This window comes from Macrobrachium nipponense, chromosome 24 (assembly GCF_015104395.2).
Source record: "Macrobrachium nipponense isolate FS-2020 chromosome 24, ASM1510439v2, whole genome shotgun sequence".
Lineage (NCBI taxonomy): Eukaryota > Metazoa > Arthropoda > Malacostraca > Decapoda > Palaemonidae > Macrobrachium > Macrobrachium nipponense.
In genome coordinates this window covers 23,858,226-23,874,386 of record NC_061091.1, presented here as the reverse complement: position 1 = coordinate 23,874,386, position 16,161 = coordinate 23,858,226, and the positions used below count along the sequence as shown (strand labels likewise).

The window sequence follows — 16,161 nt, the reverse complement described above, 5'->3', positions numbered from 1 at the left end:
AGCAATGAAATAGCTGTTAGCGTTTTCAGTCCTTTGTAAGCACAGGTTCAGAACCTTGAGAATCCTTCTCTCGATTCGGCTGTGAAGATGTAGGTTGCATTCACTTTCCACCTTTGTCTTCAATGGAACATAGTGTTGTTTTCTTCTTAGCTGAGATTCAACTACCATGGGAATGTCTTGCCATAAAGGACCTAGGTCTCTAGAGGGCAATTGACTTTTGCCTATTGGGCACATGCCTTAAGAGAATCATCACCTCGTTAAGAGATTCACCACCTTGCCGTCCAGCATCAGTGACAAACAAATAGACAATTTGTATGGTCTCTCGGCATAACCCTTTAAAAGGCAAAGATCACGTGACTTGCTCGGATACTTGGACAGCTTACCTTACTACCGAACGCAGTCAGTAGGCAGCTGTGGACTTAGTAGGTTGTTTCAGAACAATCATTACTTCATCCTAATAGATTGTCCCAGTACCCATACCATAGACACCCACCATGGAGTGTCACTGTCCTATCCATTACTGAGAAGAAGAATCTTCGCTGCAATGGGATAGGAGAATGAGAGACTCTTCGCTGCAGACTTTAAGAGAAGTCGTAATGTTTCGACCTCGACCATTAAGCGATACATAGGCATGTTGCAGATGTCTTCAATGACAGGAACTTAGACGTGTCTGAATATAAAGATCTCCAAGACCTTCTCAAATCCTTCGACACTACTAATGAGAGACTACAGTCCCCTCCAGCATGGAATCTGGACGTAGTCCTGAAGTTTATCAAGAGTGATAGGTTTGAGCCTTTACAGGAAACATCATTTAAGGACCTCACCATGAAAACTCTCTTCTTACTTAGTCTAGCGACAGTGAAAAGAGTCAGTGAAATCCATGCCTTCAGCAAAGCTGTAGTTTTCAGACAGGGCAATGCTATCTGCTCTCTACAGCTGGGATTTCTAGCGAAGAACGAACGCTCTTCTCAGCCTGGCCCAAATTGTTCGAGATTCCAAACCTGTCGGATCTCACAGGTAAGGAAGTAGAGACCGTTCTTTGTCTGGTAAGGGCCGTGAGGCATTACCTGGAAAGAACGAAGCAATTATGTGGCAATTCAGAGGGGCTTTGGTGTTCTGTTCAGAAAGCCCTCTCTGCAAATGTCAAAGAATGCACTATCCTTTTTTATAAGGCCTTTAATCAAGGAAGCACTTTCAGCATGTAATGAAACGGATCTTAGGCTATTGAAAAGTGCAGACTCATGAGGTTAGGCCTGTAGCAATCTCTGTAGCTTTTAAACAATAGATCCCTTCAAAATATATCCTGGACGCAACCTTTTGAAGAAGCAAATCAGTGTTTGCGTCGCACTATCTGGGGCAAGTGAAAACTCTGTATGAAGACTGCTACACGCTGGGACCGTTCATAGCAACTCATCCAGTAGTGGGACAAGGGACTATCCCTGAATTCCCATAACCCAATACCCTTTTTCTTACCTTGGAACTATTGAATTTTATGGTTGTTTGTGGAGACTGGACGCAGTCTCACACAATCATTGATCCTTAGTCAGGTGGTCAACTTGTTCCTTGGTAGCGCCCGGAACAAGGGTATTGGATGAGGTCCTGTCACATAGAGGTTATGCACCGGTTTGACAGCTCCTTGAGGTCTTCAGCCCCCTGGGTGGATCGCTGGATCTCTTAAGGAAAGCATACATAATGAGGCAGGAGATCATTAAAGTCAGCTTCCTTAAACAGGTACGAACCCGTAAGTTTGTTTATTAACTCTTATGTCAATTCCAACGATGTTGGCTGTCTCTGACCCTCCACCAAAGGTGTCAATCAGCTATATAATATAATACCAGGTAAGTTAGATGTTTCCAGTTAAGGTAGCGTTTAAAAATTATATTTTCATAATAAAATAAATTTTTGAACATACTTACCTGGTAGTTATATATAATTTAATTCCCACCCTCCTCCCCTCTAGAGACTAGGGGTATGGAAGATCTGAGGAATAGTTGGAACGGTTCTACGTACCTGGGTAGAGGGCGCACAGGTGGTGCACCTGACTACCCAATCGGCGATTGCCGCGAGTTTTGAAATTCTGCCGTGACGTCAGGGACTTAAGCTATATATATAACTACCAGGTAAGTATGTTCAAAAATTTATTTTGTACATGAACTTCCCTGCCAGATATATACTTAGCTATAGTCTCCGACGTTCCGACAGAATTTCAAATCTCGCGGCACACGCGACAGGTAGGTCAGGTGGTCTACCTTACCCCGCCGCTGGGTGGCGGCGTATGAACCATCTATCTCTCTCAGCCAGATTTTTTTCTGTCGCTGAAGCGATAACAACTGTTGTCGTTTCTTCCGATATATTCTTCATTTCTCGCTTGCCTGGGGATTGATTTGAACATTTTGGTGACGTATTCGCTCTATGTTGGCTTGGCATACGTGATTGTGGACCGTTATTGACTTTGCGCTGGTTTTATTTTCCTGTAGAATGTCTGATTTTGATTCGTTTCCAAAAACTCCGGTTTTGTTTAGAGTATGTGTGACCGATGGATGTAAGGTGAGGTTACCGAAAGCTGCGGTGGACCCTCACACTTTCTGTGTTAAATGTAGGGGGATGAATGTTCGTTTAGTAACCCGTGTCAAGAGTGTGAGGTTTTGAACGAAGATGAATATAAGGCTCTTTCTTCTTATATTAGGAAACTTGAAAGGGATAGGGTACGTAAAGCTTTCTTCAAGGAGCTCGAGCAGGTCGAGAATGAGTGAGAATGAAACTAACATTAATGTAGTTTTAGAACCTTCCTCCCAGGTCTCAGCTCCTGCTCCCCGCACCGAAGCCGTAGATTCGTCTTCGGACGGCGGCGGCCTCAAAAGTTCTTCCTTGTGTTCTAAGGAAGACAAGAATCTTCGTAATGAGCAAGGTAAGAGTGTCAGTGATGATAAGTGCAGTGTACCCAGTGGATGTGGAGGGTGCGTCTGACCGGCTCCTTAGTGCCTCCAGGCCTAGACCTTCTTCCAGACTCCCAGTTCCAGTGGAGGAGGAAAGTCGAAAGCCGCAGGAGGGCTAGGGAGAGCCCCCACCGGTCAGGCGTCCCCTCGGCAGCATCCATGAAGTTGTTCGCTCCCAGGCTGCCTTGGATCGGTAAGAAGAAGAATATTCTTCGCCAGTGTTTTTCGTCATCCTCTTCCTCCTTCGCCGAAGGTGGTGGGTGGAGCCCTCTAAGGAGGGCGTCACTGCCCGTTGCAAGAGGGCTGCGGAGGCTCCCTTCAGTACGTTAGGTCCGTCCCAGCCCAGAAGACTTTTCTGATGTAGCTTCCTTGCAAGCAAAGAAGCCTAGGAGATCCGGTGATCGCCCCTGCTTCCTCTCGCCTCGCGCTGAGCTTGCTTCGGAAGAAGATCCTGGGGACTCTCCTTCTCGAGTACTAGCGGGCCTACAAGTCAGATCACAGCCTTGGCGGACTCCTTGGCATCGAGATCGCGTAGAAGGAAGGATTTGTCTCTCCCGATCAAGAGATTCGAGGCGGCGTTTTCCGTCGGAAGAGCGCTCTCCTTGTAATCGGCGTTCTCCTTCTTTGAGGATTCTTCTACTCATCGTAACATTTCACGAGAGGAACACCACTCCCGCTCGGAGGTGTCGAGACCGCCCATTCGACGGATAGGCGCTCCTTGGACTATGAAGATATTTCCTCAAATCGGAATTCCTGCCCTTCTAGGGTCGACGCTCCAGCCCCTTCTGTTTCTCCTTCTCTAGAGTTCGTGCAAGAAGAGAGAGTCGCGCAGGTCATAGAAGACTTGGTTCGTCGTCCGTCTCTTCTTTCTTCTCCTCGTCTTCTCAGAGAACGCTAGGGAATGCCCTTCTGAAAGTAGCACTTCTCCTTCCGACTACTGTAGTCGGGCGTCGGATAACGTGACTGGTAGGCGCTCATCGCACGGAGTTCGCTCCTCCCCTGTAAGACATCAAGAGTCTAGTAGGAGCCCTGCTCCTGGTAAGCGTCATTCGTTTAGTAGCTGTTCTCCTGGAGAAAGACACCTTGATCCTCGTTTGCTTTCGTTCTCCTAGTAGGCGCTCTTCGTTCTCGAGACTCCCTACTCCTGATCGGTCTCCTCTTGCTAGAAGTAGAACGCCTCAAGCGCCTGATTCTGTTAGGCGCTGGAGCTTACAGAAGTTCTCCCCTTGTAAGGACCAAGATCCGCAGAACGCCCTGTTTCGTTTTAAGCGCTCGGAGCTTACAGACGTTCTCCCTTGGTAAGGACCAAGATCTCGCAGAACGCCCTGTTTCTTGTTTTTAAAGCGCTCGAGCGTAGCAGCCGCTCTCCGCTTCGTAGGCATCAAGAGCCTCTAAAGCGCCCTGCTCCTGAAAGGCGCCCTATTTTTAGCAACGTTTCGCCGCTTGGTAGGCGCCAGGATTTCCACTAACGCGCCCTGTGACAGATAGGCGCTCGGACGCCTAGTAGCCGCTCTCCTCACGATCGGCGACAGGATCTTAGCAGGCGCTCTCCCTCTCGTTAGTTTCCCTAGGGATAGACGTGGTCTTTCTAGAGAATGCGAGTTTAGACAAGAAATTTTCGGATAAGCGTCCTTCTTTTACAACTCGTCGTTCTCCTGTACGCCTTTCTACTTTGGAATCTTCTCCTCATTCAAGACGTTTTGTCTCCTTCATCGCACTGTACCCCAGCTAGGAAATCATCTAAGGATTCTCATAAGGATCCTCATCCCCGTTCTCCTCCTCAAGAAGACCAGGAAGCCTCTGAGGAAGAAACTAATACATCGGCAACAGTTTCTTCGTACAAGAAGCTCACAGAACTTCTCCTTCAGGAGTTCGGAGAGTCTTTGAGCCCTACTGCTCCTCCTTCTCCACACTCGTTGTTCTCCACAGCGAAAGACAACGAAAGGATCTTCGTGTGGTGCGAATGAAGACCGACTCTTTTCTATGAAGGAAAGCGCTCAAGAGTTCGGTTCATGGATGCGTACTAAAGAGGAAGCGGGGAAAACAATGTTTGCCTTCCCTCCGTCGAAGCTTTCAGGAAGGACAGGATTTTGGTATGAGACAGGAGAACCCTTGGGACTGGGCCTTCCGTCTTCAGCTTGACGCAGATTTTTCGGCACTAGTAGACGCCACTAGAAGATCAGCTTTGAATTCGGCCAGAACTACGTGGGTAATGAATGAAATGGATCACATTCTAAAAGGCATTTTTAGAGTCTTGGAAGTTTTTCAACTTTCTCGATTGGTCCCTCGGAGTCCTAGCCAAGAAACTCAAGGAACCGGACACGTTTTCCTCCGGAGGATTTGAATTGTGTCTTATCCTGTATGGATAAATCGGTGAGAGATGGGGCCAGCGAAATAGCTTCACTGTTTGGAGCAGGGGTCTTGAAGAAAAGATCAGTTTTTTGCTCATTTTTAACAAAGTCGGTCTCACATGCTCAGAGATCGTCTTTGCTTTTTGCCCCTCTCTCTACACAGCTGTTTCCTAAACACCTGGTTCAAGACATTTCGAAGGCTCTCTCTGCCAAAGCTACGCAGGACCTTCTAGCACAGTCTGCAAGGAAGCCGCGCCCTACCTTTCCAGACTAAGACAAAGAAAGCTAAGCCGACCTCTCAGAACCCTTTCGAGGGGCATCTACCTCTAGATCCTCTTCGTTCAGAGGTCGGAAACCAAACAGAAGAGGGAGGACTTTTACGAAGTCAATCAAACCTCCCAAGTAAGACTCAAGTCCTTCAGACAAACTGTAGGCGCCAGGCTTTTACAGTTTGCAGAAGTCTGGGCCCAGAAAGACGCAGATGCCTGGACCCTGTCAATTTTGAGGAAGGGCTATCTAATCCCGTTCTCTTCGAGGCCTCCCTTGACGAATACCCCGAGGGAGTTGACGGCCAGATACAGGGACCTCCCCATCATGAATCAAGCCCTCCGACTAGCGGTAGATCAGATGCTGGAAAAGGAGGCGATCGAACTAGTGGCAGATCATCTTTCGGCAGGCTTTTACAACCGCCTGTTCCTAGTTCCGAAATCCTCAGGGGGATGGAGACCGGTGTTGGATGTAAGCGCCCTGAACTTCTTCGTCGAAAAGAAGAAGTTCACGATGGAGACCACTGCCTCGGTGTTAGCAGCACTCCGTCCAGGGGACTGGATGGTGTCCTTGGACTTACAGGACGCTTATACTTGCCACGTACCAATCCATCCTTCCTCGAGGAAGTTTCTAAGATTCATGATGGGGGGAAGAATCTTCCAATTCAGGGCCCTGTGTTTTGGCCTCTCCACGGCCCCCCAAGTCTTTACGGCCATCATGAGGCAATGTGGCACAATGGCTTCACCTGGAAGGGGTGAGGATTTCGCTCTATCTCGACGATTGGCTTATAAGGGCCAATTCCAGAGATCGTTGTCTGAAGGACTTGAAGAAAACCCTGGATTTGACTTATTCCTTAGGACTTCTGGTCAATCTGCAGAAGTCAAGTCTGATTCCCGCTCAAGAGTGCGTTTATCTGGGGATCCAGATGAACTCTCTGAGTTTTCGGGCTTTTCCGTCACAGGAGAGGATAGCCCGGGGACTCGAAAAAGTAAACAACCTTCTTAGGGAAAGAAGTATGCACAGTGAGGGAGTGGATGAGTCTGCTGGGGACGCTCTCCTCACTGGAGCAATTTGTTTCCCTAGGAAAGGTTTGCACCTGAGACCGCTCCAATTCTTTCTTCATCGGAATTGGAGTCGTCCTTCTCAGGATTTGAAGTTCTCCCTGTCAATTACTCTTCAAATCAAGAAGGAGTTAGCATGGTGGGCGGATCCGACAAGTTCTCGCAGGGACTGCCTCTTCAATCCCAGAAACCCAGCTGGTGTTGTTCTCCGATGCGTCGGAAACAGGTTGGGGGGCGACTCTGGGACCAAGGAGGTGTCAGGAACCTGGATGGGGGACCAGTCTTCCTGCACATCAACAGGAAAGAACTAATAGCCGTGTGGCTTGCTCTGAAGGAGTTCGAGTCAGATGTGACAGGAGCAGTTGTGCAAATAAACTCGGACAACACCACGGCTCTGGCATACATCAGGAAACAGGGGGGGACGCATTCCTTCTCTCTGTACGAAACAGCAAGAGATCTTCTTCTGTGGACAGAAGAAAGGGGGATAAAACTTCTCATCAGATTCGTAACAGGGAGAAAGGAATGTAAGGGCAGATCTCCTCAGCAGGAAAGATCAGGTCCTTCCCACAGAGTGGACTCTGCACCAAGATGTTTGCCAGAGCTTTGGAAGTTGTGGGGCAGGCCTCTCTTAGACCTGTTTGCAACTGCAAAGAACAAAAGACTGGATCTGTATTGCTCTCCCATCTCGGATCCAGGAGCAATAGGGATAGACGCTCTCCTACTCGATTGGAAAGGACTCGATGTATACGCGTTTCCCCCCTTCCCCATTCAAGATTCTGGGGTTGACTTTAAAAAAAGTGGCGCCAGAGTCAGATTCCGCGAGGATGACTTTGATAGCTCCCTTTTGGCCAGCACAAGATTGGTTCACAGAGGTGCTGGAATGGCTAGTGGATTTTTTTTCCAAGATCGCTTCCTCTAAGGAGCGATCTACTCAGACAGCCCCACTTCAACAGGTACCACAAAAAACCTCCCCGCTCTCAGTCTGACTGGCTTCAGACTGTCCAAAAACTGGTCAGAGCGAAAGGCTTTTCGTCAGCAGCTGCTAAGGCAATCGCTAGAGCGAGGAGGTCTTCCACATTACGAGTGTACCAATCGAAGTGGGATGTCTTCAGAAGATGGTGCAAGAGGAATAACGTTTCCTCTTCCAGTACCTCTGTGAATCAAATTGCAGACTTCTTTTTATTCTTAAGACAAGAATGTGGCTTAGTCGTTTCGACGATTAAAGGCTATCGTAGTATGTTGGCGAATGTCTTCAGGCACAGGGGCCTCAACTTATCGGAAGATAAGGACCTACAGGACCTTATTAGGTCGTTTAATACAACGAAAATGCAGTATATCCTAAGACACCTAGCTGGGAATTTGGATGTAGTCCTTCAATTCCTTGGGTCCTCTAGGTTTGAACCCCCTAATTCAGCCTCATTCAGAGACCTTACCAGGAAGACTCTGTTTTTGATGGCTCTAGCTTCCGCCAGAAGAGTGGAGTGAGCTTCAGGCGATTGATGGTAATGTGGTTTTAAGGAGGACTCTCTCATTTGCTCTTTCCTTCCTGGTTTTCTTGCAAAGAATGAGAACCCATCAAGTCCATGGCCCAAGAACTTCGAGATTCGTGGGTTTATCTTCTTTGGTAGGAGAAGAACCAGAGAACTCTTTGCCCAGTGAGAATGGTGAAATACTACCTTAGAAGAAAAGAGCAACTGAAAGCCAACCGAGAGGTCCTTGTGGTGTTCAGTAAAAAGAGCCTACTCGTCCATTGTCGAACGAACGCATTGTCCTTCTTCTTGAGAAGCCTCATCAAAGAAGCACACGGATCCTGCAGAGAAGAACATCTTAGGCTTCTTAAAGTGAAAGCACACGAAGTAAGAGCCATAGCAACTTCTCTTGCTTTCAACAAGAATATGTCCGTGCGAAATCTGATGGAGACAACATTCTGGGAGATGTCAGTCAGTGTTCGCGAACCACTACTTACGTGATGTGAGAATCACTTATGAAAAATGCTTCGCCTTGGGCCCGTACGTATCTGCGGAGTTCAGTGCTGGGGCAGGGAGCTGGCGAACTCATCCTGTTTAGTAGTATAAATTTTTTCCCCTTGTATTTGTTGTTGTTGGTTGCCTTAAAGAGGATGCATGAAGGCATCTCTTTAGGTCGTAATACTAATCTTTAGTAGTTTGGTTTAGGTGGTCTGATGAGTGTGGCTCCTTGCAGTAGTAGTGGTTAGGACCTGTTAAGATAGGGACGAACTCCCTTTAACAGGATCCGACTTGGATTCTACACACAAAGGGATCACATATCCCAGTGGTAGATCCGAGAGTCTTTCAGCATCAGGTCACGTCCTAGCTGTAGCTCTCCAGGCAACGCAGACTCAGAGATAATATCAATGAAGTCTTCTGCCTGAACAGGTAAGAACCAAGGTTATTTATATCCTACAACATCAGTTGTTTCTTATCTCCCTCCTTATTACTTTAGCTGTCTCTTACCCTCCACCAAGGGTGCCAATCAGCTAAGTATATATCTGGCAGGGAAGTTCATGTACAAAAAATGATATTGTTAAACTACAATAAAGTTTTGTACATACTTACCTGGCAGATATATACGTCTAATGGCCCACCCAGCCTCCCCTCAGGAGACAGGTGAAAGAGAAAAAATCTGGCTGGAGAGATAGATTGGTTCATACGCCCGCCACCCAGCGGCGGGTAAGGTAGACCACCTGACCTACCTGTCGCGTGTGCCGCGAGATTTGAAATTCTGTCGGAACGTCGGAGACTATAGCTAAGTATATATCTGCCAGGTAAGTATGTACAAAACTTTATTGTAGTTTAACAATATCATTTTTATTATGAAAATATCATTTTGAAGGCACTTTGTTTTGTTTGCAAGTCTGTTAGGCACGAGGGAATTTTACTGAGTGCAATCTTGTCACTTATCACTGTCTATTCACACACCACACTTAGCACATCTTCCCTCACTTCTGGTTCTTCTTCTCCTCTGTTCTCCCTCTTTCCACTCTTTCTCCACTTGTTCTCCACTGTCTTCTCTCTCTCTGTCGAGCCTTTTTATTCGGATGGTATCCTCTTAGCACCGCCTTTGGATTTTGGATTTTGACTGGGTGTGGCATCTTCTGAAAGAATTCTTGAGTCTGAGTGGCTACAGACTTTCTACAAAACCGCCTTCCTGTCACTTCCTCTGTAGTGATTCGTAGTCTCTTCATTTGGAAACGCCTCTTGTTCCTATCCTTGGGTATCCTCATGAGGTATTCGTTGGGACCTATTTTGGGACATCCTTACAATCTGAGACTGCTGATTTGATTGGTTAAAACCATAGGCCTACCTAGGAAAGGGTGGAGCTTTCGAGTTTAACACTTCCCCCTTTTTAAACAAGGAGCATAGAAGTCCTTTTCTAACATTTGCCAGATGGAATCACCCCTGGCTCTCTCTTACCTGTCACAAAAATGGAGCGCCAGTTAATTCTGCGAAGAGGGCTGGTGAAGGCGTAAATGAGGTGTGACTGAGTTCTCTGTGTTCCAACTTCATGAGGGTGCCTGGGCAATACCGCTTGTCGGCCGCTTAATCTTTGGTAACGTGGATGACAAAGGTTTTGGGAGATGCAGTCCAGATTCTTGATGGCTAGAATGTCCTGGTCATTTGGGGTTGGGCTGGACTAAGACAATCCTTTCTTAAAATCATTATTTCATTCTTTTCCCATTTCCCTTTTTATTATCATTCGTGCCTTTTCTTATGTTCTTTTATAAGTTAATGCCTTTCTTGGAATACAGGCAGTCCCCGGGTTACGACGGGGGTTCCGTTCTTGAGACGCGTCGTAATCCGAAAATCGTCGTAAGCCGGAACGACACTTGGAAATATGCCTTAAACTAAGAAAAAGTCAGAGAACTTACCTGTGTAACATGCAAGTATTGCATGATGTGAAGTGTGGTTATATTTCAATGCCAAAGGATGGTTCTTGAATGTTTATAAACCTTTATTAATGAACTTGTTAATTTATACACTATGTACACTGTCAATCCTTATGGTAGTAATTTATACACTAGACACTGTCAATCCTTATGGTAGTAATTTATACACTATACACTTTAAATCCTTATGGTACGTAGTATGTAGTATGTAATGTACATCCTGGAGTACACTAAAATCCCAGTCTGGTAGTTCTGGAAGGTAAAAGTATAACAATTAGTACAAAATACGTAGTAGTACACTACACAAAGTCCTGAATGCTATGTAAATTATAGATATCAAGAGTAAAAGAGTTAATGTATGTTAATTAATTCCTTACTTTTAGTTTATAATTCCTTACTTTGAGTTATATCAAGAGTAAAAGAGTTAATGTATGTGAATTAATTCCTTACTTTTAGTTTAAAGTTGTCGTGCTATGTAACCCTGGATGGACAAAGTCTTATGTGGCCCCATAGCCTACATCATTCAGGGGGTTCTGGAATGTACAAAAAATAATTATGTCAGTAAGTACTCTATGCATAGTAAGTTACATACAGTAATATGCACCATACAGTGGTTTAATATCACATATAACATGTAGTATAAAACTTAATTTAGAAATTCCTTACATAACTTACCAACTTTTAGTGAGTATGTATGTAACCCTGGACAAAGTTTTATGTGGCCCCATAGCCTGCATCATTGAGGGGGTCCTGGGATTCTGGAATGTACCAAAAAAGTATCTAAGTTAAGTCATGTATGTTTAGTAAGTTACATACAGTAACCATACGTACAGTGGTTTATAACATGTATGTAATCAAACTTGGTTGGAAATTCCTGTAAAAAAAAGTTATGTACGTATGTAATACTGTATGTAAAACCCTTACTGTTCATACTTTGTTATACTACATGTTACATTTGATACGTATACTTTCCTGAAGGGTTTTTTTCCATCCAAAAATGGTGCTTCTACTTGTAGTTATCCCTTGATGACACTTGTAATGTGTAGTAACAACCTGGAGTTGTGTGAAAAATGTTGGTTCTGGAAGGAAAAAGTAACAAAATTAGTGTAAAAAATATACTACAGAAATTCATGAATGCAATATGTTAATTACTATAGATATATCAAGAGTACTAAAAGAGTTAATGTATTTTAATTAATTCCTTACTTTTAGTTTAAAGTTGTCGTGCTATGTAACCCTGGATGGACAAAGAGTAAGTTACATACAGTAATATGCACCATACAGTGGTTTAATATCACATATAACATGTAGTATAAAACTTAATTTAGAAATTCCTTACATAACTTACCAACTTTTAGTGAGTCTCAAACCTGTTACCGAGGTTGTGGGAGATGGAGATGGAGGTGTAGAGCATTCCTGATAAGGATGCATTCCATACCTAACTTCAGTGTGCTTTATCACAGATAACAGGCTAGGATGATGGGCAGTCTGGAATGAAGAATTAATATTAAAGGACAGTATGTAACCACTTAGGTGTACAAAATTTATTGTAGGTATGCACACATTAAAAACAACTGATAATTCCTTACCTTCAGCAAAATGAAGACATGTAGGCTATGTAGAGGTCTGGTTTATGTAAGTCACAGGTGCATGCCAGTCTCTGGAATGATAAGTTTACATATGATTAGTATGTATGTTACATACATAACATGGTTATTACATATGTAATAATAAAACATTAATAAAAAAAATGTCCTTACCAAATTCTAGTGGTTGGCTTGCTTACTGGGATGGGCATATGGTAGATGAGTGGGTGGCTGGGCTATGGAGTGGGATGGGCAGGTGCTTGGGAGTCTGGAATGATAAAAAATATATAAAATGATAGAGTTACTACTGTAACTACTGCACATGTTATTACTGTTTGACATATGTAGTGTGTACAATATAAAAAATGAAGAATTCTTTTACCTGAAGGAATTGGAGAGGTGATACTACTCGTATCAACTGATTTGGGCTCTGATGAGGGAACATCTAGATCTGGAAAGAATGATAGGGTACATAAATATAAGGTGGATGTAACTGTAGCATATGTACACTTTTAATAAAATTTCTATTAGCAATAATATAAAACATTTTATACAAATTTGTTAAGGATTCCTTACCTGATGAATAGGGCGAGCCATCAAAACCATGGAAAGGCTCAGGGTCATCTGGGTTGCTGTCACTATCAAAGGTGTCTGAAATGAAAAAAAAAAAAATAATAAGGCTATGCAACATCAAACACATTGTACCACTATGTAAGTAGTGTACGTATGTATGCCATAATGTACTAGTAGGGTGTTAACAATTTCCAACATGAAAATGAGAAAAATGAAATTGCTTACCTGATTGTAGTAGTACAGGTGGACGGGCTGCTACAGAGGGTCCAGGTACAGGGGGATCTGGAACTGTCACAGGTAGTACAGGGAGATCTGGAACTGTCACAGGTAGTACAGGGGGATCTGGAACTGTCACCACTTCTGCAATAAAATTACAAATGATGAAAATTAATGAAGTTACAATTTACTCTAACATTTAGTTGTTACATTAAAAAATTAACACATTTTATATGTACACTATGTAAACACATAAATTAGTAAAACAGTTCAGAATTCCTTACCAGGACTAGGAGTGGGAGGTGGTGGTACTGGAGACTTGTGAAAGAAAGTGTCAAGCCTGGACTGCACACTTCTCTTCGTCTGCTTCTCCTTCAGGGTCTCCTTGTAGAAAGTTACTAAGTCCATCATACCACGTTTTATTTTGTCAAACCTGGCAATGTTAGGGTCTTCTGCCTCAAAAGAAGCCAAGGCTCTCTCCAGATGAGTAAAACCCTCTGACAAGCCTTTCACAGTTAATGACCTGGCTTTTGGCTCTGGTGCCGCCTCCTCCTCCTCAATCATTTGTTGTTCAAGTTCAAGCAGGTCCTCTGCTGACAATTCCTCTCCATGGGATGCCAGCAGCTCTGTTACATCATCAGGTTCAAGATCTAGTTTCAGCCTCTTGCTTAGCCCTACGATCTTCCTCGTCACAGTCTCGACGTCTTCTGCCTGGTCAAAGCCTTCAAAACTGTGCACAAACTGTGGACACAGTTTCTTCCAGGCCCCATTTAAAGTGGTCATCTTCACCTTGTCCCAAGCACTTGCAATGTTCTTCACTGCATCTGCAATGTTGTAGCCCTTCCAGAATTGCTTCAGTGTCAACTCCTTGTTAGCTTCTATGGCCCTCAAAGCAAAACGTATGGTCCTTCTAAGGTAGTAAGCCTTGAAATTAGCTATTACTCCCTGGTCCATTGGCTGTATCAGCGATGTGGTATTGGGTGGGAGGTACACCACCTTCACATTAGGGTGCATGTCGTTCAAATTTGAAGGGTGACCAGGGGCATTGTCCAGGACTAAGAGGGCCTTAAAAGGCAGACCCTTCGAAGTCAAATACCGTTCCACTGCTGGCACGAAATGGTCATTGAACCAATCTTCGAAGACCATTAAGGTAACCCAAGCCTTCTTATTTGATTTCCAAATCACAGGGAGTTGACTCTTGAAAATGCCCTTGATAGCCCTGGGATTCTCGGCCAAATACACCAGCAAGGGCTTAAGTTTCAAATCGCCACTTGCATTGGCCCCAAACAGCAAAGTCAGTCGCTACTTTCCAGCTTTATGGCCAGGTGCTGACTTCTCCTCCTTGGAAAGGTACGTTCGATTTGGCATTCTTTTCCAAAATAAACCAGTCTCATCCACATTAAAGACTTGGTCAGCCGTGTAACCACCATCCTTAATTATCTCGGCCAAACCACCTGGAAAACTACCTGCTGCTTCGCTATCAGCACTAGCAGCTTCACCTTGCAGCTTCACATTATGCAAATTTGCACGAGCCTTAAAACGGTTAAACCAACCTCTACTCGCGGAAAATTCACTACCAGCACTGCCTTCTCCAAACTTTTTCACTACTGCCTCATGCAGCGCTCTAGCCTTCTCCTGGATCACACTTAAGCTCACCGGAACACGTCGCTGGTTCTGGTCCTCCAGCCAGATCATCAGGAGCTTCTCCATTTCAACAATGCTCTGGCTACGTTGCTTCTCGTTTATCACCGTTGACTTCATCGGTGCAGCATCCTTAACGTGCTTCAGAATACGTTCTTTGTCTTTCACAATGGTTACCACCGTCGTCCTGCTCAAGCCTAAAGCACGACCTATTTCGGTGTTAGTTTCTCCCTTCTTCGAACGCTTCACCACGTCATATTTTACCTCCATCGTGATGACCTTCCTCTTCTTGGATGAACTATCATCAGAGGAAGTACTTTGGCGTTTAGGAGCCATTGTAAATTCGCGAAAAAGGCAAGGAAAATCAGCAACGTCTTAGCACACAACCGAGTGAAATTCAGGCAGGCACGCGATTGAAGTGGCGTCCTTTGGTATTGTTACGCTTAGCGTCCTCGACCGTTCGAGGTCGTTGTTCGGTCAATTTACCATACAGTTTAATAGCGTAAATTAATTTATGCGCCTCCGCTCAGAAACTAGTTCTGCGTATGAGGTATCGTTAAAAAGCATAACAAAACGTCGTAACCTTGGAATTTGCGTTGTAATCTAACCAGAAACTTAGTTTTTTTAATTATGTACTGGAAACAAGCAATGATTTTTTCATTATTTGCGCTTTTGGACTGTTTTAAACTGCGCATCCCAAGCTAGTGTATTATTCGTTCGGAAACTAGTTCCGCATATGCGGTGTCACTAAAAAAATTAAAAAGATACGACAAAAAAAGTGTCGAAAATCATCATAACCTCAAAATTTTTGTTGTAATGTAACCAAAAACATATTTTTATTATATACTGTGCTAAACTATAAAGGATTTTTATCATAGCATGTGTTTTTTAAAAGCGTCGTTAACTCGGAGCGTCGGAAGCGTCAGCGTCGTAACCTCGGAACAAGCGTCGTAACCCAGGACGGATTTTTCCATTGAATATTTAAGAAAAAGCGTCGTAACCTCGGAACGTCGTAAGCCGGAACCGTCGTAACCCGGGGACCGCCTTAATTTCCTTAATTCAGTAATCTGCACTGTAACACTGTAACATATACAGTAGTACCTCGAGATACGAAATTAATCCGTTCCGAGGCGCCCTTCGTATCATGAGGTTTTCGTATCTTGGACCACATTTTACATGTAAAATGGCTAATCCGTTCCAAGCCCTCCAAAAACACCCCAGTAAATTTCATAATAAAGCTAAATTGACTTATAAACAATGAAATACTACAACAATTTGGACCATTCAATACCTAAATTAATAACAAAATGCAAAAAACCTATAAATAAAGTGTATTAGTGTCCATGGTATACTACAAGAAATACTGTACATAAAATGTGGAAGCTTACCTTTCGAGTGAGGCTATCTCCGAAAGTGGCGGCAGAGGAGGAGGAGGACAAATGATTGCACTTTATGAAAAGCGGCTAGAACATCCTTAATTTCTGCCTTTTTTTTTTTTATACAGAATTTCAACTTCATCACTACTTTCAACTTTCTGTTTTTTATCTCTTGGTTCTTCCTTTTTGCTTACTACTGCTAATGCTAAAGGCCTCTTTAAAAAATAACAATCCAAGGAAGATTGCT

At 44.1% G+C, this 16,161-nt stretch overlaps 1 protein-coding gene and 2 long non-coding RNA genes across 3 annotated transcripts in view; 1 reads left to right on the top strand and 2 right to left on the bottom strand.

The window, feature by feature from the left end:
• The window catches only part of LOC135205517 (ribonucleases P/MRP protein subunit POP1-like), a gene marked incomplete in the record, with an annotated part of 122,013 nt that overhangs the window by 39,012 nt on the left and 66,840 nt on the right, over positions 1 to 16,161 (top strand).
• On the bottom strand, positions 10,643 to 11,589 carry LOC135205519 (uncharacterized). Its single transcript, XR_010312547.1, has 3 exons — positions 11,198 to 11,589; positions 10,973 to 11,055; positions 10,643 to 10,774 (listed from the first exon to the last, which is right to left on the bottom strand). It is a non-coding gene; the product is annotated as an uncharacterized LOC135205519 (long non-coding RNA).
• Positions 12,502 to 13,271, bottom strand: LOC135205520 (uncharacterized). Its single transcript, XR_010312548.1, has 3 exons — positions 12,907 to 13,271; positions 12,685 to 12,759; positions 12,502 to 12,559 (listed from the first exon to the last, which is right to left on the bottom strand). It is a non-coding gene; the product is annotated as an uncharacterized LOC135205520 (long non-coding RNA).